The following is a 21,151-nucleotide window of genomic DNA, read 5'->3' as shown; positions in this document are numbered from 1 at the left end:
CGTGCTCCGGAATTACTTGACTCCGTTGCATTTAATCAGACTTCCAGGGAACGTTATGGAATCTCCGCTAATGCCATTAATTTCCTGTAGAATGTACAACTTTCTAATCGAGAGCGGATTTCACTTTGACTGGACCTCCCTACTCCCGTGAATCGTCTTTGAGAAAAACCTAATTTCGAGTGAGTTAGAATCCAAGCCATTCAAAGTAGAACGTTTAGAAGTTTCATTCTTCTTTCTCGACGATTGAAATTCACAAAAATCGGAGGCCGGAGTATCCGCGCTACGCCGGTTCGGCCAGGAATTACGGGGGCTCTCGATCCGAGCCAAGTTTACGCTGAAATCAATATTTACAGAATCACCGGGCCCGGTCCCAGCTGCGCGGGGATACGCGCCGTCGTTAAATCTCGTCAAAAGATTGCACGGCCATATCAAACGCGATCGGGTTAATGGGATACACGCGGCCGGGTCGAACGAATTTATTAGAACCCATTAAACAGCGACTCGCTTTTTTCCATCCCCCTCGTCTCCTCTTTTTTCCCCCGCCGATTGGTCGTCGAACACGCCGACCGGCGAGCTCGCTGATTAACTATTCGATTTCGCCTGGTATCAGCGGCCGAATTTCAATTACCGAATTGAACCGTCGGTTTTTGTAAACAGAACGATCGGGAAAGGGCGCGCGAGAGGCAGTCCGGGGAGGGGTACTTTTGTCGGCCGCAGGTTCGCGACGAGCATGGGAGGTTCAGGTTCAACCCGGCTCGATTCGTCTTTGTTTAACTTTTACGTTAATCTATTTACAATTATAGGACGAACCGGTCGACGCGATATTTCGAGTCTCTTCGATGATCAACTCTTTTCGCGTGTCATATGACGGAATGTAATTTCACTCTCAATTTCGTCTTCCATGTACGGGTGGTACAACTTTTTCAATTATAGATTTGATCTAGGAATGTAAAAAATGTTGAAATTTCAGTTTCCGTAGGAGAATATCTGCGAGTTCATGAGTGATTCGATGGGTTAATCGACTAATTGGATGGTTGACGCGTTAAAGAGACGTTTAAAACTACGTTCAAATTTGATATCGCGCAAAGTGAAAATTATTGTCGCACGAAACGAGAATGCGACGGGCGTTCGCGTAAAACTGAACGATGCAACAACAAAGTAGGCCGATTTCGCACTTCTAAAATCAACAATTGGACGGAATTGCGCAATACCTGTCCTGCGCGAAATGCGACGAAAAACAAACAGGGTCGAATTTCCAACACGGCCACCGATAAACACGATGTTATCGCGTTAATCGCGTTGCCAATTTCGAAACGTCGAGAGAATTTTGTTGTTCGTTAGTTGTCGTGCCGGTTGATCCATCGTATGATAACGTTTTTGTCTTGCCGCGACATCCAATTAAGACATGGGGTAATTATAGTTTGACGGATCGATTCTTTGCCCGATTCAAATAGCGTTCGGCGAGCGCACCTCCGCCGGATACCCCTTGTCATAACTTGGTACCTTCCGGCGTGGAGGGTGGATTGAAGCTCGAAGCAAATGATCCGGTATTATTGTAATTTGCCGGGCTGTTTTCTCAGTACACGTAATTTTCGCGATCCGGGTTCTATGGTTATCAGTGAAAACATTCGAGTACCGAGCACCGAGAAAATCGTGACCGATGAGCTGTTTTATAAACAACGCGGCACTCGCGACGTGGCTTGATCGTTATTTAAATATTGTCGGCCGATGAGTTCGTTAATTACCCTCGTAAAATCCTCCCTCTTTTTCTGCATTCACAGTTAGCTATCTTTGTTATTCCACTGCGATATGAAATTTCACTGTCCAGATCCGTCTTTGATTCCGTGTTCACGCATCATTAACGCTTCGTTCCCTCTTCATTCATGATTATCCGATTGAATACCGTCGCGTTTGCTTTTCAAATTTAAGATATTCGATCGATCTCAAGACGATATGGGTTACTTTACAAAACACACTTTATGTCCCTAACTAGCCTAAAGTTGCCATCGAACTTGACATGTACAGAACAAAAATATAGTATCAAATTATTTATGGTAGCCTTTACGCGGCTGTAACTCCCCGTGAACTTACATAAATCCAATCGGACAATAGCCAGGGCATACTATTCCTGGTAACATCCGCCATTAGCAAACGCGCGGGCTGGTGTGTCATCGACACCGGGAACCGGCGAAGCCGCGGACTCCACAGTGGAAGATAAGGGCTGCCCGGATTCAAGGGCGACCGTGTTAAATACCAGCGTATCCGGTTGTCCGGCGCATCGCGCTCGTATCGGGCGAACCATGGGCGTTTTACGGGCAGCGTCGGCAGAGATTTCACGGTCCGCTGGCGTCGAGTTCGATCCCCGTAAAATGCAAATATCAGTCAAAGGGACGAAAAAGGACCGAGCCGGAAAAAAGGAGCGAGCGTTAGGACACCTGGGCGAGAACGCTCGCCCTTTCGCCGCTGAAACCGAGTCCCCGACCACCGTTCGACCAACACGAGCGTCCCCGTTCGCTCCGTTGGTTCCCTTACCCCAGTTCTCCGTTCCATTCCGCTCTCCGGCCGCCCTGTTCCGCATAAATCCGCGTAATATTCATTTTTTCGGGGGTGCGGCCGGTTCTTGTTCCATCGGGCCGGCGCATTTTTCAACGGCGCGCGCGCGCGCCGGCAAAGTAATGGACCGCCGATTTATTCAGGGGTGCAGAAGTACGCTGCGCCGGTATTCCCGTAGGCGGGTAACAGTTGGCTGTACGTATTATCCTAGTATCGAGTGATGCGGCCTGTTCAAAGGACCGGTCGATGGCTTTTTTTATCTTTCGCGAACGTGTTCTGTCGGCTACCGGCTGGCTGTTTGTTCGCCGTTCGATTGGATTATATCGGGTTCGTCGTGTCGTCAGGTTTTTTGGTTAAATACGAGGACAGCTAAAGCTCGTCGAAGAGGTTATATAAAATTAAGTAACTGTTATTGTCTGTTACCGCTAGAACCGAGTAGTAAAACTGACTGTTAATCCGGCACTCCCAATGTTATTATCTTGCCGCGAAAAGTTTGCCTTTTATTTCCAACTTAAACGAATCTACCGCTTATCCGATTTAGGACATACGAATCGTATTAACGCGAGAAAAGCGATTACCAAAGATTTCGAAGAAAAAGTCGCCCATTACATTTCCCCGTAAATGGAATATTTCGAAAGTTATCCCGCCGTTCCCCGGATATTCCGTAATCATCCTTTGTCCCGAAGAAAAGACGCCGCGGAGGAGGTTCCAGCGGGAGAAGACAATCAACGGCACAGAATTAATCAAACGACAATAAGCAATTATCAAAGTAATTCGAAGGGAAGAAGAATAACGGAGTAATGGAGGACGACACGGTCGCAGCGGCGTTGCGGCGGCGGCGGAGAGGAACAGAGATGGGACCAAGGGCTGCTAGAAAGCGCGGAGAACTTCGTAATTTAAGTTTCTGAAAAAGTACGCTCCTCGCTCGCCGGAGTCGCTTAATCTGTTTTCGCTTGGAGCGCTTTTGTCAACGAAATCATTTTTCTTCCGGGCACGGTCTAGCGATCGACGCCGTCGCACGCCGCGAAATCCGTGGCGAGCCCGTGGATGAAATTAAGCCGGATTACGGGCCGGCGCAAAATTGACTCGGCTCTCGTTGAGCCGGCGTCACTCGTTACGCGGAATTCCAGGGGTGAAACGAGACCGGTTATGATTGAAAGTCGCAGACTCGCGAGACGGTTCCCCTGCCCGCCGCCGCTGATTCTTTTTCATCCCCCTCTCGAGCGACCTTGGCTGGGAGGTTGAGCCAGCCCCTCCGCCCGTTCGAACAGCCGCTGCTTCATTTTTCCCCCGTCGGCAATTTATTACTGAAATTACTCTAACGAATCGCGGGCCCGGCGAAATTGATGGGGCACCTGAAAAATCGAGGTTTATTTTAGATTGATGCGCGAAATCTATTCATACGAGGGTCGGGGTTTAATCTTCCCGCTCGCGAGAGGTGCTTACGGCACGCTGCCTCGCGCCGATAGCGTCCGTGAGAGATAACGCTCTTGTGCCCCGGGATTTAATGCGCCGTTGATTCTTCTTGACTCGGGTAACCCGTGAGATTATTAGCTTCGAGGATCTTTTCTTCGGGGAAGACTTTCAGGATTGATGACGGGAATGAGTTCTTAATCGAAGTGTTTTGTTACCGTTCGAGCCTTCTTCTCAGCCTTTTTCCTTAATTAAGTTATCCGCCGTAGTATCCTTTCAGCCAACTCGTCGGTTAGACCCGGAGTGTTTGTGGTTCGCGAAACGAACATTTCTGTTCTCTTAGCTGGCGGTAGTATTTGCAGCGATCGCTGGTCTTTATTTAAACTTTAGCGCTGGTGCGTCCTGCGGTAAAAGGATGATACGACGGATATTTCTATCGGATTCTCCTTTGAATAAATGCAAAAAATGAAATTGGATCGGCAACATGTGCGATGCTTTAGGGGAGATATTTAAAAGCGCGGGAGGGCGACGTGTTCCGCGATGCATCGAGCGTCGAGCGAACCTTGCCTGAAATAATTCCGTGTCTGCGGGCGCGGATACCGGCGACTCGCAACGTTCACGAACGAAACGGAAAGTTCGAGTGGAAGCTAATCAAGAAATTGCTGAAAAGCGCCGGCATTAAAAGTCGGCGAGGCGCGGCTGGCGAGCTACTTGAGTCCATCAACCGCAATACAGCGTGCCGCCGGTGCGAGCATTGGAAATCGATAGCGCAACCTGCCCGACGCGTCGCACAAACGGTTCGCGTCACGCCGGAGCGGGCTGATATGAACCGACGAATGTGACAATCGTTCCTAATGCATACAGATCCCGGAATTACCGTGGCACGCGGACGGGAACAAGGTGAATGCGATGGGGGACGAACCAATCGGCGTGTTGCCAGAGTAATGCTAAACGGATTGCGGTTCTTTGCGTGTCCGGAGTTTACAACGGTCTTTAAACATCACTCTGCTCTATATTATTGTTAGAGTTAGAGGAAATTACGCGAGACAATTGATACGTTTTATAGTAACGTTGTTACAAGTGATTGACCGAACAGATGGTAGAACATTCGTGTTATCAGTCGTGTTTTTTAATGATATTAGGACGACATTGATGTCGGGTAAAATTTCACTCATGAAAGCCACTCGCTTTTACGGGTTAATTAGTGCTGTCCATTGTGCCCATTAGCCCCTGTTTCACAATATTGCATCAAACTCGAAACGATGCCAAACGAAATTTACCAAATGCAACTTCCATCGTCGTCAGCCTGTAACAACTCGACGAAATGGAAAAAGCAGTAACGTCGAAACCGCGTCACCGAGCGAAACAATTTCGTCAGCGACGCGGCTGGGGGTTAATTAAAGGTTGACGGCGAGGTAAACAAGGAGCCGGTTGAAATGTGAAATTACATTTGCGCGGCCGGAAGAAGTTAACCGGAGACTTTAAGAAGCGCCACGGAAAAATATCCGCGAGTGTCGCGTTCAGTTTAAACGAATCTGCAGTTGGGAGGATGGAATTAAAAGAAATTATGTAGTTGCCAAGATAAGCATGCTAAAGCAAAGAGAAAACGTTCGAGAGCGAATAGAAAAAGTGGCTTGAAATGGCTGCTGGCGGAAAATCGGACTCGAGACCACCGGGAAAAGAAACACCGTCGTCTCGAGGCACGACAGGTAGATCAGGTCGAAGAAAAATGGGAAGAATAGAAGCCGGAAGATAGAAAGGCTGGTGAAAATAAATGGAAACCATCGCTCTCCATCGAAATGACCACTGTTACTCGCGAGACCCGTTCATTAACCATCCCAGTCATCGATTAAACCCACACAACCGTCGACGGGGACAAAAATGGCATTCCCGTGGTGAAACGAATCGGCGAAAGAAGCAAATGAAATCGTAAAAAGACGCTGTCCGTCGTCCCGAAGCTTTCCTTCGAGCCCGCCTCGTCCGGCAGCCGGCGTTTCACAGTGAACGAGGGGCGGCGCGCAAGAACTGGAACGATCGCTCGTTACCATGGCAAAATACCGCGGTCCGGGAGCGTTTTTCGAAATTTAATTTCCCGTATCGGCTCGCGAGGCGAAAAAACCACGCCAAGAACGTCAGGTTCGCTCGATTCGACACGGGGGATCGGAAAAATGAAATTCGCGCGCCGGCATCCCCGGGGGTGCGGCACGGCTGGTTTCGGCCGGCGAACGGTTCACGGCCGATTTATGTCGAAATCAAACATCCGTCGGAATTACGCGGCGTCGGCCGTGATCGCGGAAGGCGCAAATAAATGCGATTACATCGCGCGAAACTGCGGCTGAAAATTGTTCGCTTTCGCACGGTCCGGGATTTTTCTTTAATTACATTTTTCGAACCTCAACATTCGAGATCATTAATACGTTTCGCATTTAATCTCCACTTTGGTGTATAATTTTTCGATAGGGATTGAAGATCCCTAAGTTTTCATACGTTATCATTGTATCACTCGATCGTAATTTTGACATTCCAATATCATGTGTTTAGTCAGCGTTTTCAGATTTTCATTCTGTTTGCCATTTATTGGATTGTTCTTCAATCCCATTTAAAAACATTCCCCATCAAATTTCTTCCGTGTGCCTTATCTTTTCATTCGTTATTTCGCCAGTCTCCAAGATAAATATTCATTGTTCGAATCGACCGCTTCCGCTGCGAGCCGAATAAGTAATCGCAAGGAAACTTCCACCCCGAATCTTCTTTCGCCGTTATTCGTCTTCCTTTTTTCTTCTGACTGGAATCTGGCGACTGGCTGAAAGATAGAGTTGATGTATCGCCACCCGGTGCGTTCCCGAAATTAAGAAACACGCCGGAAAATGGCCGACGGTACTTGATACATTCCCGGAGGCTGCGAAGTTTTCATCGGTGGGCAGGGAAGTCGGGTCCCTGAACCGGAGACCTAGTTCGTGCCAAGTTGTGGCGACTAATTCCGCGGAAACGCGACTAGTCGCTGCGAGCGCAAATTCCGCGCAGTTTTCGGGAACTCTAACGAGGGTAACGGCGGGACGGTACGTTTGTTCTTGTATAGACTAATGGAGAAGCGTGGAAATTGATCAATTACCACCTGGCTCGAAAAACCGTTAACGTATTACGAACTGAAAGATTTCGCGATGCTACATAGTTGTTAAACTGCATCCTCTCTTCCACACTCGTTCTGACGAGGAGGCAAACCAGTCGCGTTACGCAATCGCCAACGGACCCAAACGACGCGAAGAGACGATACGCCGGGAACGCAAGCTAGATAGCATTCCGAGCAAGTTCAATCCCGGTCGGTCGTGCATCAGGAGGATCGATAGCTTCCCTCGATCATCGTTCCAATGAAATTCCTTCCCATCGAGCGAATAATCACGCCGGGGGAACGATTCGGCGGCACGAAAACGATAGCGTTACCAGTCATACGGACGCGTTTGTCGTTCACCCCGACACGGCTCGGTGGTGATCGAACGCGGGTTAAGGTGGGGGTAGGAACGAAATTCACCGGCGATCGAATCACTCCGACGGTACAGTGCAGTGGTTCTTAACCACTGTTGCGTGACACTGATAGACGTAGACGTCAAGAGAAGTTTTGCGGGGAAAGCGTGGATGTAATTCGTTACTGGCAGTTTCATAAATTCGTTGACAAGTTTAACACTTGTGACACGTAATATTAACTCTTTGCGCTTCGAGGAATTTTTAATGTGACATTTTAGCAACTCTGAGGCATTTTTAGTATGAGCTTAAAAAGGGCACGTGTACGTTTCAAAATTGTTCGATTAAAAACGGAGTTATCTATTTATTTGACAGTGTCGCCGCAGCGACGACAAAGTCGTGCACAGAGTGAAATAAACGATATCCGTTACTTATTGTTCCGTCGCGCGTAACGGTAGGCAAAGAATTAAGAACCACTGGCACAGTGAATATCGGAGTGGAGTAGAAGCGAAAGGCAGGGTGGGATCGAATCGTCGCGGCTCGTCGAAAGAAGAATTGCGTCCGATAAAATATAATGAAAACACACTGGTGATCGACGGCTCGGTCGAGCGGGCGACCAGCCGCATGATTGGGTGCAACCACTTTTGGCCGGGACGTATGTGTCGTTCATTAGCTTTCCGGAGGACGATTAATCGTTTGAGGCCATCAACGAGCTCGTTCGGGCCGCGGGGGAGGCCGGGAAGCGCGCGTCCCGATATTTTCCGCGGGTCAGGGTAAAGCGACCCGTGGGCGCGGAATGCGTGACGCGACAAAGAGCCGCAAATCGCTGCAAAATGGATTACATCGGCGTGGCGAGAGAGACGGAGAGAGAGAGGGAGAGGGAGAGTGAGAGGGAGCTGTCCCTCGCTCGCGCGCACGCTTCAGGATCGACGTGATCGTGGTCGAGATCTTTTGGCCCCTGTGTTATCGCTTTGAATTACGCCCCGACGAAAGAGACTGCGTCTACCCCTCTCCACCTCGACCCCGATGAACTCGATACAAACGACCCTCGGATTTCTTTTATGCTTAAATTAAATTCTCCGAAGACGGGACCCTCTGTTGATCATCCTGATGGACGTTTATTTGCCAGTTTGACGGAAATTGGGTTTCCTTTCTTTCGCGTGATCAATCTTGCGAGGGGGTTGATGTTTTTGGTACCGTGGAAGGAGGAAGGTTTTCGCAACACATTCAAGATTAATACGTGAATTTTATCTTTACGCCCCGGTCGAGTTCGCTGTGAAACCGTATTACCTTATAATCTTCTATCGTTGTTTTAACGGTCGAACAGTTGAAGGCGCCACACTGGCTAGTTTTACGCGTGGCCAATAAAAACGCCAAACTGGCCGCTTCGAGGGACACTTGTCGAACCGGGTCAACACGTGTTCCGTTTTATTTTTCGCTCGCATTTCGGCGAATATCGTGCGTGACGGGCATCGCCGTTCAACGTTTGGAAACGCGTCGAAACGATTAACGGGCACCGTTTATATCGTTCCCGATAGAAATTGGCTCGCGCGACAATGCCCGAAATTCGACTCCCCGTTTCGTCCGGCGAAAGTCATCATTCAGACGCGCCGCTAGAAATGATCGTTCTCATCGAATCTCATTCCCGTTCGTTTTGTTTTTGTTTGTTAAACGGTTAAAATGCGCGCGATTCGGCGGGACCGAGTTCCGGGGAATTTCTTGATGATTCGGTCGCGAGATGACTCGCGGCGAGATGTATGTATTTTGGCCAATTTGTCTGATTAACCGCAGACCCCGTTCCTCCGGTATCCCTTTGAAATTCGCGTTCCAATTTCACAGGAATTATTTTCGCGCCCCTCCGCCGCCATCCGCCGTCCTCCAGCCGCCTAATTTTCGACATATCTATTCATTACACGTGTCGAAAGCACGGGATCGTAAATTCGTGACACGGTCGGCTCGTTCTGAAAATCGACCGTCCCGCTTTCTCTCTCCGTTCCCGGTTTGCGGTAACGCGACCGTATACCCGGCTCTTTCCACCTTTCATTGGATCATTGATTTTTGTCTGGAGAATAAACGAACGTATCCGGCTATATATCCGCGTAGACAGAGGGTCAACGAGCTCGAAAATCCGCCACGCGGCCAAGGGAGCAATTTCGTTTGAATTATTATTTCAACCCTCCCCGATGCGGTCCCTGAAAACATTTTCTGACGTAATACTCGGTGGGTCGCGTGCTCCTGTTTTTCGTGATTAACTATCACATGGCCGTGCCACACATTTTTGCAAACTTTATTGCACGGAAAGAAGGAATAGAACATATGAAAGTTGGTTCGAAAGGAATTCTTAAAGTATAGAAATAAGATATTGGACAATTTTGAAATTTCTTTCGATTCTTAGCCGTTCCATGGTATTATCGCGATATTACTGTTAAGCATATACCGTTCCTATAACGCGAGATAACTCGATCGCACGTTCTCCACCGAACAAAGACTGACAGATAGAATCCTCGACTCGAATATCCAGTATCTTCCATTGATCGTAGCATTTTACATTGTTGTTCGACCACTCTTTTCACCGGTTAAATTCCATCCAGCGTACCGGGTGGTGCATTGGTTTATTTACGGACACTGTTAGGGCGGATGGTGTCCGTTTACATTAAAAAAGAGGAAGTCGCGGACGGTGGTTGCGGTCGCGCGGGAACAATGCTGCGGCGTCGCGGAAAAATAAAATAGAAGACGAAAGAAAAGTAGAGAACAGCGGCGGGAACATCAGTTACAGTCGGATCGGTTCTTATTTCAGTGCACCGTCCTCCTTGAAACGGAACCTCATACCTGATACGACATTTTTCTCTTGCGGTTCGTTAAGCTTCACGTAAAATGAAAAAACTCGCAACAATATGGACGCAGTATAATACTACGGTGAATAAATGCACCTTATAATATCGAAGGGATAAGAATGCGCGTTACATTTACAAATCAACCGTTTGCTTTACACTTTCGATTCCAGCCTATAATTTTCAGATTTTCTATCGAAAGATTTAAGTATGAATATTATTTGCTACGTCGGTTGCAAGAGAGATATTTTTCTCTGAAGAATGTTTAGCCTTCAGTGAGAATAGAAATACGAGGAAATGGGTAGGAAACGAGTGTAGATCTTAAACACGAAACCGCAGTTACTAAAATTATAAAATTATCTGGGAGTATTCACTCGAGTGAGTCAAGGCTCAAAGGGAACGTTCCAGCGTTCTGTTAATCACGACTGTCGCTATTACCGCGGTTACCGCGACACGTCGCACGATATATCACGCATTAATTACGTTACGGCGACGCGACGTGGCTAAAATTTACAGAGTGCTAAACAGAATTCACCGAAGCGATACAGGCGGCGCGTTTGCTAGACGAAGCCGCGGGAGAAGTGTCTTTAAAAATGAAAATTACTCGGTACATTGACTTCATGGCACTCGACTTACAACGGAACACATCGATCATTGTTTCCAGTATTAGAAGCGAAACGGGAGTTCTCCAGTGACCAAGTCGAGAATTATGTTCCAGTTCTGTTTCATTCGAAAGCTGTTCTCCGCGAGGCCACGCGAAAAACACGGGTTTACGGGACAGGATTCGCGTGTTTTCCCCGGAAGCTGGAAGCCTGCAGCCTCCCAAAATGAAATAAAGCCGCACGAACCGGTAATTTGCAAGTTGGTTCTGTAGCAGAGCTCCGCGGCGCTTTAAATCCTGAAATTTCCCCCAAATTCCGGAAAGCGACGCGGAAAGCCACCGGCCGCATTACCTTCTGATTTCTTGTTGGGAAAACAAAGGGAGCCGATACGCGCGGCGCTGCGACCCCCCGGGAATTTAAAGGCTCCGGGAAATTGTAAGGGTTCAATCGGATGTCGGGGAACAATGCCGCGCTACGCTCGTGGAATATTCCACTGGATTCTTTGAACAGTTTATTTTGTACATTCGATTTCGAGCAACAATGAACGCGTCGTGCAACGCTCGCTGCGCCTCGTGAACCGCTGCCCTCGAGCTCCGTCAAACGTTAAACAGGAAACATGCTTGGAAATCCGTTTGGTTGCTCGCTCCTTTGTCGAGCAGTTGATCGATCTTTTACTTCGTCGCGTATTTTTAAGTTGCTTCCGCTGAAAAATGTTTGTTTTAGTTGGCGGAGCTGGAACAGGGAATGTTGCGGATGAAAATATCGAGGACAATTCGGAAGGGAGACTCGTACGCTCGAGGAATGAAATATTTCAAATTTCAAACTTGGCGTTTTCAATTTTCGAATTGTATTTCTTACGATTCAGTACGTTTCAAACCTAACTCAAGGATAAATTCAAATCGGGTACGCAGGTCTATCAACTTCTATTTTCATCGTAGCATTGTCCACCACTCTATCCATCTCTGCAACAAGCTCCAAACATAGCGAAGCGACGCGCACAATAGGAACGACGCGAACGCGACATAAAGCAATAACTTCCTAAGCAACGCTCGCAGCCATTCTCCTCGGGAAAACAATAATAATCGAATAATCGGAATTTCCTCGCATTCGGTACTTACATTCCTCTGAAATGGAAACATTCGCGCGACGTCTGGAATTTCGTCGAGGATTTAAGCGTGTTCGAATGGCTTCCGGAATTTCGTTTTTATCGACGCGCGAAAAGAAAACGTGCCGCGGACGTAACGTTCCCCGTTCGCGCGCGGCCGCGTGTGGAACCCCCGAATTATCGCTGCTCAAAGCAACGGCCGTCTCGTCGTCGGCGATTTTTTTGCACGCGGGAATTTCGCCGGAACCGTTTCCCTCTTGTTTCGCGAACGCTGCAACACGGAATCGCATCCATTATTTAAGGCTGCAGACGCTAGAGCCTCGTAAGCTTCAACAATTTCTCGTTTCTTCTCGCTTACTAATGCTTCCGACAATTGTTTTTATCCTTTATACGAACATCCTCGTCCTCCTCACTGCCCGCTCAGCTCTGAATACACAAATTTCTGCGTCAGAATTTTCAAAAATCACGAAGAATCATATACAAACGTCCTTATATTTCCTGCGTCGTTTTGCCGGCCACTTTTTTCTTTCTTTAACGCTGCTGCGGTTGTTTAGCTTTTTCCTTCCCATTATTTCAGCAAGCTCATTTGAATAATACAACTGGACAGAGTACCGTACAAGGATCGAGGATACGCTAAAATTCTAATTTAATCCGGATCGTTTCGTTTCACGCGACATTTAATATTTTCGTTGATCGAGGATTGGATTTTGATCGAACACCCACGACCCTTTTCGCCGAGGAAAACATAAATTCCCAGCGATAGTCGGTAAAATTCCGAGTTCGATTAACGCTCGAATATTTTCGTAATCCGTCAAAGTTTCGATATCTGCCCGTTACACCCCGGCCGGCTTTCAACGGCCAATCGAACTTCCGCACGGCGACGCCTTTCGAAAAGTGGCGGACGGCGAACAAAAGCTCCGCCGGGGCGTGCGACCGTCCAAGTTTCGGCTGAACGGCGTGCAAACGGATCGCGTTGAAGCGCTCGTCGACGATGGAACAATCGGCGACAGCCGCTCGGAGCGTCGTTCTCGCGTAATTCCAGCGCAGGACGACGCCAGTGGACGCAGGATGTTTGAGCAGACGGAATTATAGCCAGCCGTGTCGTAAATCAACGACGACCGCGCGGCTGTGGCGATTTATTCCCGCGAAAACGGGATTCCGGATGGGTATTTAGTTTCCGAGCTGTTCTCCGTGCGTTTCGAGGTTTCGGGAAAAACTGGATCAATTACCTATTAACACGTTGACTGTCCTGACAGTCACCTACGACTGGAGTTTCCAAATTGCTTGGAAACGGTATGAACATTGGCATCGAATAATTATTAATCAACGTTAATACCATTTGTCCTTGTAAAGAAAGAATAAGTAACGTTACACAGGAATGACCTATCGTTACATTTACTAAGGATTTACCGGGGATAAGTCTGTTACCGAAGCGAATGGATTTGATGCTTTTTATTTGTACTCCACCGTGTTCTTCAAGGCGACGATATCCCACCCAGTCGGCACAGGAACGTGTAAACGACAACACTCCGAGCTTAACGAGACTTTTGAACCGGTCGTACTGCTAGCACCGTGTTAATCGGTTTACGATAGTTCGACCAGCTTTCCGGTGAAACCGCGTTGCCGTTAGAATTTCCACGTCCGATCGATCGGTTCCAGCGATTAACCACTTCCCTCTTGATTTCTTTCGCAACTGCGCTTGTCAAAACTACATCGCACGACTCACTAAAACGGAAAAGAGTTCCAATTGACCCGAAACCAGTGAACCTTGTCTCTCCTGCGTACGATGCTCAATCGAACCATTATTTTCTTTCGACAAAAGAAACCTCTTCCACGGAAAGCTTCGCCACAACATCAATCTCAAGACGCAAACCCCTTTCCGAAAGATTCGCGTGTATCCGCGGGTAAAATCGTTCGAGGCGAAGCATACGTTACCCATATTTCCTTGGAAAGTTTGAAACACAAGATCTCGGATGTATATATTTGCTTTTGTAAATATATTCCTTTCAATGAGTGACTTCACTCGACGACGCTGCTTCGTCTAAATCGAAGCGTGCTCCATAGCCGATGATACAAACAACGTTTCCGTCTAAACCGAACTGCAGTGCGCGTCCGAACGTATAATGGAAACGCACCCTCATCCATGGAAAGCGCACTGCGATCGCGGAGGGTGGGTGCGCGCTTTTCAAGAACGTTTGAATACCGTCTCGTGGACGGGGGTGTGTCGAGTCGGGCGTTACTCTCGGTTTCAGGCGTGTTCCGGCTCATAAAGCGACCGCGGGGAAAATTCGTCGCGTTCGATCGTCGCCGTCGGCGTCGCCGTCGTCGTCGCCGTCGAGAAAAAAGACGCACAAAGGGCGTAGCCGCGTAATTAACCTGTCCGGCGTCGTTGCCCCGTAATTACCTGGTGTCGAGTCAACTGTTTGCACGAGCCTCGCCGGGAAAACCAGTCTCCCCCTTTCCCTCACCCCCGGCCTCGGTCATCCTTCGAGCTTTTTTTTCTTCCCACTCTCCGAGAGGTTTTCTGCTTTTTGTTCGCTTTTCAGCGACGTCGGACCCAAGCGTCGAAGGCGAAAAGAGAAAGGGAGGAGAGAGAGGGGCGATCTTTATGCGGGGCAGACGACGTCTTGGTCGTCGCGGGGCAAACACGGGCCTAGGCAGCTTGAAAGCGACGAGACTCGCCCCCCGGACCCCCCGCTACCAAAGGAGATAGTGTCCTTTCAAGAATAGCCAGCGGCGAGCCGGAGGAGAAGAGAATTTTCTCCGGGAAAACGTGTTTTCATCGGTAATTGAACGGAGAAACTCGTCGGCCCGTTTTTCCCCGAGGAATCGCGGAATTCGCCGGGAAGCTCGTTAAAATTTTCTTGCTTATTTAAGCCGGCCGGCGATGCCCGCTCCACCCGCCCCCTTTTTCGGACTTCGTTAACTTTCGCTTCCTCTTCACGCGCCGCTTCCCCGCCCGCGAAGAAATAACGAGGCTCGTCGCGACGATTAACTTTCTAGCTGCTCGTTGTTGAGGTTTCGCTGCGTTCGCGATATAGCTTCGGTACCGACGAACAGCTTTCGACGGTGCGTTTAGGGCGTGTGCACACGACAGAAGTTTTGTTACTTTGTTACTGGAAAATGTTCGCTGCGGCACTGCTCGCGTCGTTTACGTGCATGGACCTTTGTAATGGCGCTATATGGTAATCGCGCAATTTCAGTACGATCCATATGGCTGTTCTCGTAAACACCTCGTCAATGAATTTTGACTACGTCCATTAAGAACCCGACAAGAGCAAAGGGAAACCACGTGTCGACGCTTCGATCGATGATCGTCGCTTTACTCGTTGCTTCGGCATAACTGTTTCGAGATAGCATAGCTACTGCCGTGATTTTCCTTAGTTCGATGATAATGGGTCGGACTATTAAATTCCGTTCGACTCTTCCGAATTGATGAAATCAATATCGAGCCCGATATTGGGGAACTGGATTGGGGAAATTAATTCTCCGCGTTTCGGGGAATTCTGCAGGTCAATCGGGCCTTGGGAGTTCGATGGAATTTTTTGGATCGTTGAAATTGATATCGGTTCGCGTAACGGTTTCTACGAGGTAATCAATCCATCGGAGTTCATCACAATATGTTCAATTCGTGAAATTTAATATTCATTAGTTTAATAGATACGGTCGAGTGACAAAAGGTTAATAATGTTTCTAACGGTTCTATGTAGTTATCGATTGTTATATCTTTTCAAGCTAGTGAAAATAATGTTAATTAATTCAGTAGCAAGGATCGAGCGAGGGAAATTTGATGTAGATTCGAACGATTTTACACGAATCAGAGTTCATTAGAATCGTAAAAATGAACGAAATGAATAGCGATGGATTCGATGCCGAGAATTGAATGGCGGGATGTACATATTGTTTCCAGAGATCCTATCGGCTGATCAAGTTTCGACCATCAGTCTTGATGAGCTCTGCTTACTGGCAACAGATTTCGACGTTACTTTCCGTTGCGGCCCGTTGCATTGAATAACCGTGGTTATCGAGCCGGTCAGCAATTTGTACTTGCCTCGCGAATCAGATAACAGTGGTACGCTCGCCGACGCTCTATTAATGAGACCAGCGATAGGATAAGACCGAGGGCGGACCTCCAGTCGCGTCCCGAATTGCAAGTTCAATCTGGAGGAGCTCTTTAAAGCGGTCCGGAATTTCTTGCGATGAATATGCATATTCAATCACTGGGTAGAAAGTGAACTTTATCCGCCGGATTTTTGGCATGAGAGATTTCTAACCTTCGAGATGTCGTTAAGCAAGTTTCGGCAGGCCTGTGATACTTCGGAACGTTGAAAAAGATGCTTCTACGCTAAGTGTGCAGGTCAATAATTATCCATGTTGACCGTTAGAGTGATCTAATCGGAATATTCTAGAAATTTGGTCACTGATTCAATTAAAAATTTTAAATCCTCCTAGGAGCAAGTTGGTCAAGGTGGTCAGTTTCAAAGTATTGGGAAAGAATAACTTTGCCAATCGAGAGTATTAAGAATAGAATATTTATCCTTGTTCATTTATTCAGATTCGAGTTAGAATCTCTCTCGAGAACGAGATGAAGTTTGCACTTCAGTAAAGGGATTACCGTCCGGAAAGAGCATCAGAAAGAAATAGTTGCGTGCGCGGATAAGTTGCTCAGTGTTCGTAGGGTTAACCGGGACCGCCGCGTCCGCGAGACGAGCCGGTTACCGTTCCCGCTCGTTTGAATATTCAGAGGGCTCTTTACATTGCGAGGCAGGGCTTGGCAGAGGGAAGCTGAAAAAAATCTGCGGCCGGATAGTTTTAAACGGAAAGTTTCTCGTTCCCGGCCGGTTGTATTTTTAATTCGAGGAAGAAACGCTGGAACGCGGCCGGGAGCAACCCGTAACGAATTTTATTCCGCGAATACACCGTTTGCCCGGTGAACCGCGACGATTAATCGTGTTCCTGAAAAATTCCTCGCTTCGCGGATTCCGCGGCATCGTTATATTATGATTTTCGAATCCTGCTACATGAAAATAGAATTTCTCTGTTTCAAATTTCCCTGCGAGCGGCTACGCTACCACAAACGTTTCCGAGAAGCTCCATTAAAAGTGGATAAAAAGTGAACTACGATGGTTTCAAGCTACTCGAAAAAAATCGCTGCTCCGAAAACTGCCACAATTCCAATTAAATTAGCCCAGTTAGTCGAATCATTTTAGTAGCGGTTGGATCTTCTGTCCTCGCGTCTCGGTCCAGGCACAAGCAAATGATCGTTTGGTAGCAAGATCCCGTCGAGAGACGTGGCCCCTGCGGCAGTGTCGAGTGCAAAGTTCGAGAGCGAGCCACCGACGCTGGTTGCTGCAAACGAGAACGTGTCAGCGTATCCGGAGTTCCCGAATTATCCGCCTCGATCTTGGAGCACCGAGATCCGTGATCTTCGGTTGCATTCAAAGGGAAGAAGAATTCTAGGAACAGCGTAGAATTCGTTCTTTTATTCCGCGCCCTGTGTCGAGGCCACGTCCCTTCTTGCTCGAGCAAGAGCTATCTTCCCTTTATCTTTGCGACAGCGCGTGCTCGCGAAAGCAGCACTTAACAGCGCGCAAAAGAAAGATCGGATCGATGTCGTCTCCGGACGTTTCCTTTCGCGAGCGTATTTTTATTCGTCGGCGAACAAAAATACAGTGGGAGAAGCCTTTCGACGCTTTCACGGTCCGCGACGTATTCGGACGGGCTTTACCTAGTTTCGAGATAATAATTAAAAGCTTATCGCGGAAATTGGCCAGCCGCCAGCGGGCCTGGATATTGCAGATTCCGTTCTCCCTTTTTTCCCCGCTCCGCGGGCAGCGGGCGGCAAGGGACGCGGGGAAAAACGAGGAGCAAGAAACGGAAGGTGCGCCGTCCGGTGTACCGGGCGAAACTCGAATAAATTGCTTTAATTAAATAACCCCCTTTTCGAAAATTGGTTTCGTGCTTGGTGAAGCGCTAACTGCCACACTTTCCGCGGCTCTTGGCTCCGCTTATGAAAGCCTGCGCCGCTCCTGTGGGTCAACGTCAAAGTCGGCACACGTTCTAATTGTGTGCCGTGCGCCGAGTGACTGTCGCCCCGCGATATTGGAATCTTGCGCGGTTTTATTAAATTGATCGTGTTGTCGAGCTGTCGGTAGTTAGCTCGTAAATTCTTCGGAATTTGTAGCGATAAAAAATATCTAAAATTTTAAAAGTGTCTTGTTCGCTAGAACGCTGATACTCCGATCTTTCGACGAATTCGTATTTATCAAAATGGTAGCTACAGTTGCACTACGACACGTGGGATAGTACGATATTTATAGGGACCGAATTCGGCGCGGAGGAGACAATGATTTTCATTTACTTCCGCGCGACGCGAGATCCTCATTCGAGAAGCAATCCAGCCAGCTCGGACGCGGAAGTCCCAGCTCGCTCCTGCAAGGAAAGTGGCGAGCAAACATTTTTCATTCCGCGGGAGGAATTCCCTCCTTGCCATGAAACAAAGGGAAATGCGCTCGCTGAGAAGAGAATGGAATCGTAAAAACTTGCTTGGGAGGATCGCGCAACTGCTCCCATCCCTTCGCACCCCGAAAGAAAACCACTCGCCCCGTCCAATCATATTTCTTTGCAACTCTATTTAAGCGCGCCGCGGTGCTCGGATATCGTTTGCGCGGATGAGAATGTCTCTTCAATTATTTCGAGCGACGGAGACAGTGAAAAACTCGAGCGCTTCGGGAAGAAGAGAAACTTCTTCCTAGCGTTGCTCGCTTTTCCCGGCGCAGGCTGGTTTCGGCCACGTAGCACACGAAAACAAGTATTTATTGAGCACACAAGTACCGGAAATATTTTCTATGATGCAGGAAAAGGCAGAGTTTACGCGGATTCCTGTGCCGTACCTCCGACGGCGAGCCTGGCCACGCTGGAATCGAACCGAGGAAATCGCCGGCGAAATCGACGTGGGCGGCCATCCTTATTCAGCAGGAAAAGAGATTCTTTTGTCGGGACCCATCGGGACTGGTGAGCGTTTCATATACAGTCGCTGCGCTTTCATCGCCTCTTACGTATTTCTTACGGCCGTCCACTACCGAGCATCTCATTTGCATATCATTAATATCATCAGTTACGAACTTTTCCGTCTTAATCAATCCCAGAGAATCGTAGAAATCTTAAAACGTCCGCAGTTGCGAATTAGCTGGAGCAACGCTGTCAGTCTTTATCAATACCCCTCATTAAGTTGTAAATCATAGCTTGTAACTCTGGAACTCTTACAGCGCGGTTCGCCAAGTCCATAAATCAGAAACTTTAAATAAGGGTAATTTTTCTCGCAGGAAATACTCCCACGGAACTGAACGTGCGTCAGATAGGGAACTAGCTTTTATTTACTGTTTTCTGACTTCTCGGGGTTCAACGAACCTGCCTCTATAGCGTCTGCCTCGAGAACGCCGGAGATTCGGAATGCATCCGCGCGGAAGGAGCAAGCTCGTATTGAAAACAAACGTCATACCGTTATGAGACATGCGTCTGGATCTTCGAGGGGAGTGGGGAGACCTGTGGATTCGTTCGGATCGCGGAATTTCGTTCGCCGCGGGGCATGCGTCTCGTTCAATGTCCACTCGATCTCGAATTCAATCCGCGGCTCTATCTTCAACGAAGAGTCGATTCCTTTCAGCAACGGTGCACGAGCCCGTCGTTTGAAATCTGCTCGGGGCGAGGCCGGATCTAAAAACGTTTAATTGCGGCGAGTCGAGGAACAGTTAATTGCCGTTTATTCGAATCTCGTCCGGTCAGATTTTCCTCGGTAGGAAGGGAGACGGGAAACGCTGTTCGTTCGTCCGCAGGTTCGTTCCGTTCGTTCGTTTGGCATTCCACCGTTTGCCTTTCGCTCCGGCGAACCTGACGCTGCTTCGAACTGGCCAAAACGGTCAGCAACTGGAACACGGCGAGGAGATGAGGGGGGTGCAAACAAGAGCGTTGCGTCGCGATACGAAACGCGGAAAGAGTGACGCTATCCTGTCACCTCGTGACCGTGTTTCTGCAAATTCTAATCGAGTTGTTCGTTTCAGCTTGGCGTTGCTGCCGCTTACATGGCAATGTGGGAACAAGGAGTTTGTCATATGGGGAATGAGACGGTACTGTGAGACGTCTTCAGCTTCAAATATTTTATTTGGAGTGTTCGTGGAGGAATATTACTTAATTTTGCTAGAGGTTCTAATTCGTTTGTTGAGCTGTTGAACGAGTTGGAGCAAAGTGAAGTTAATCCTTCTAACTGATTACACTATAGACGAGCTTTGTACAAAATAATTAGAGTTCCCATTTGAACCAGTTTTTCCTATAACCGTGCACAATCGAAACGCAAATACGCGTCGCGCGTTAATCTTTATTCAAATTTCTTGCGGCTCCGTACTTCAACAACGAACATAATTACCGCGACCGCAATTGTTACGTTGATTTATTAAATATTATTGCAGCGAACGGCTAATTAAACGTCCCGGAATGCCGCAAGAATTAACGATCGCAGCCGCGTGACTGTGGACGGTCGGTACCGCGGATCGATCGGCGATTCTCCGTGCCTTGATTCGAATTAAATTCGCGGCCGGACAGCCTTCCGCGCACGGCCACCGTGAATTTGCATTGGGAATTTTTCGCTGGCGTCCGGTCGTCGTTGTATATACAATTTTCAATTTTTGCCGCGGCGGCGGGCCGCGGAACTTTTTAATTACGGTCGCGCGTGTTTCTGTTTTCGCCGCAACGAATCGACGCGCTTCGGAAATTATATCGTCCGTGCTTTATTGCCTCCGCTTTTCCGCCCCCTTTCTCCCTCGTCCGGGACTGCTTTCCGTTTTATAATCAAGCAAACACCCCGACGATATCGGGAAATTTATCGATCGGCCCGCGAATCGCTCGTTCCCCCCTAGAAACTCGTCGTTCAAAGCCGAAATATTCCGAATTGCACGCAGGTTTCGACCGTGCGCCGCAACTTTTGCGTGTGTTTCGCATAATAAACCCTTTCCCTGTGTTCTCGGAGAACGGAAGAGGAATATCGGCGCTTAACAAACTGCAGCGGGATTGTTCGCGTCGAAAAAATAATAGTTAATTCGGTTTTTCGTCAGTGCAGAGCGAGGCTGGACGAAATCGCAGCGCAGTACCACGGACGCTGCCTGTAAAACTGAGAGCCGGACAGATTAATTGAA

The 21,151-nt window shown here is 48.3% G+C and overlaps 1 long non-coding RNA gene across 1 annotated transcript in view; it reads left to right on the top strand.

The window, feature by feature from the left end:
* The window catches only part of LOC143174734 (uncharacterized), a 98,763-nt gene that overhangs the window by 21,523 nt on the left and 56,089 nt on the right, over positions 1–21,151 (top strand). Inside the window, exon 2 of the long non-coding RNA XR_012999002.1 lies at positions 18,821–18,977. This is a non-coding gene — a long non-coding RNA (uncharacterized LOC143174734). The remainder of the gene's footprint in view (positions 1–18,820; positions 18,978–21,151) is intronic.

This window comes from Nomia melanderi, chromosome 7 (assembly GCF_051020985.1).
Source record: "Nomia melanderi isolate GNS246 chromosome 7, iyNomMela1, whole genome shotgun sequence".
NCBI lineage: Eukaryota > Metazoa > Arthropoda > Insecta > Hymenoptera > Halictidae > Nomia > Nomia melanderi.
This window is presented reverse-complemented; position numbering and strand designations above follow the sequence as displayed.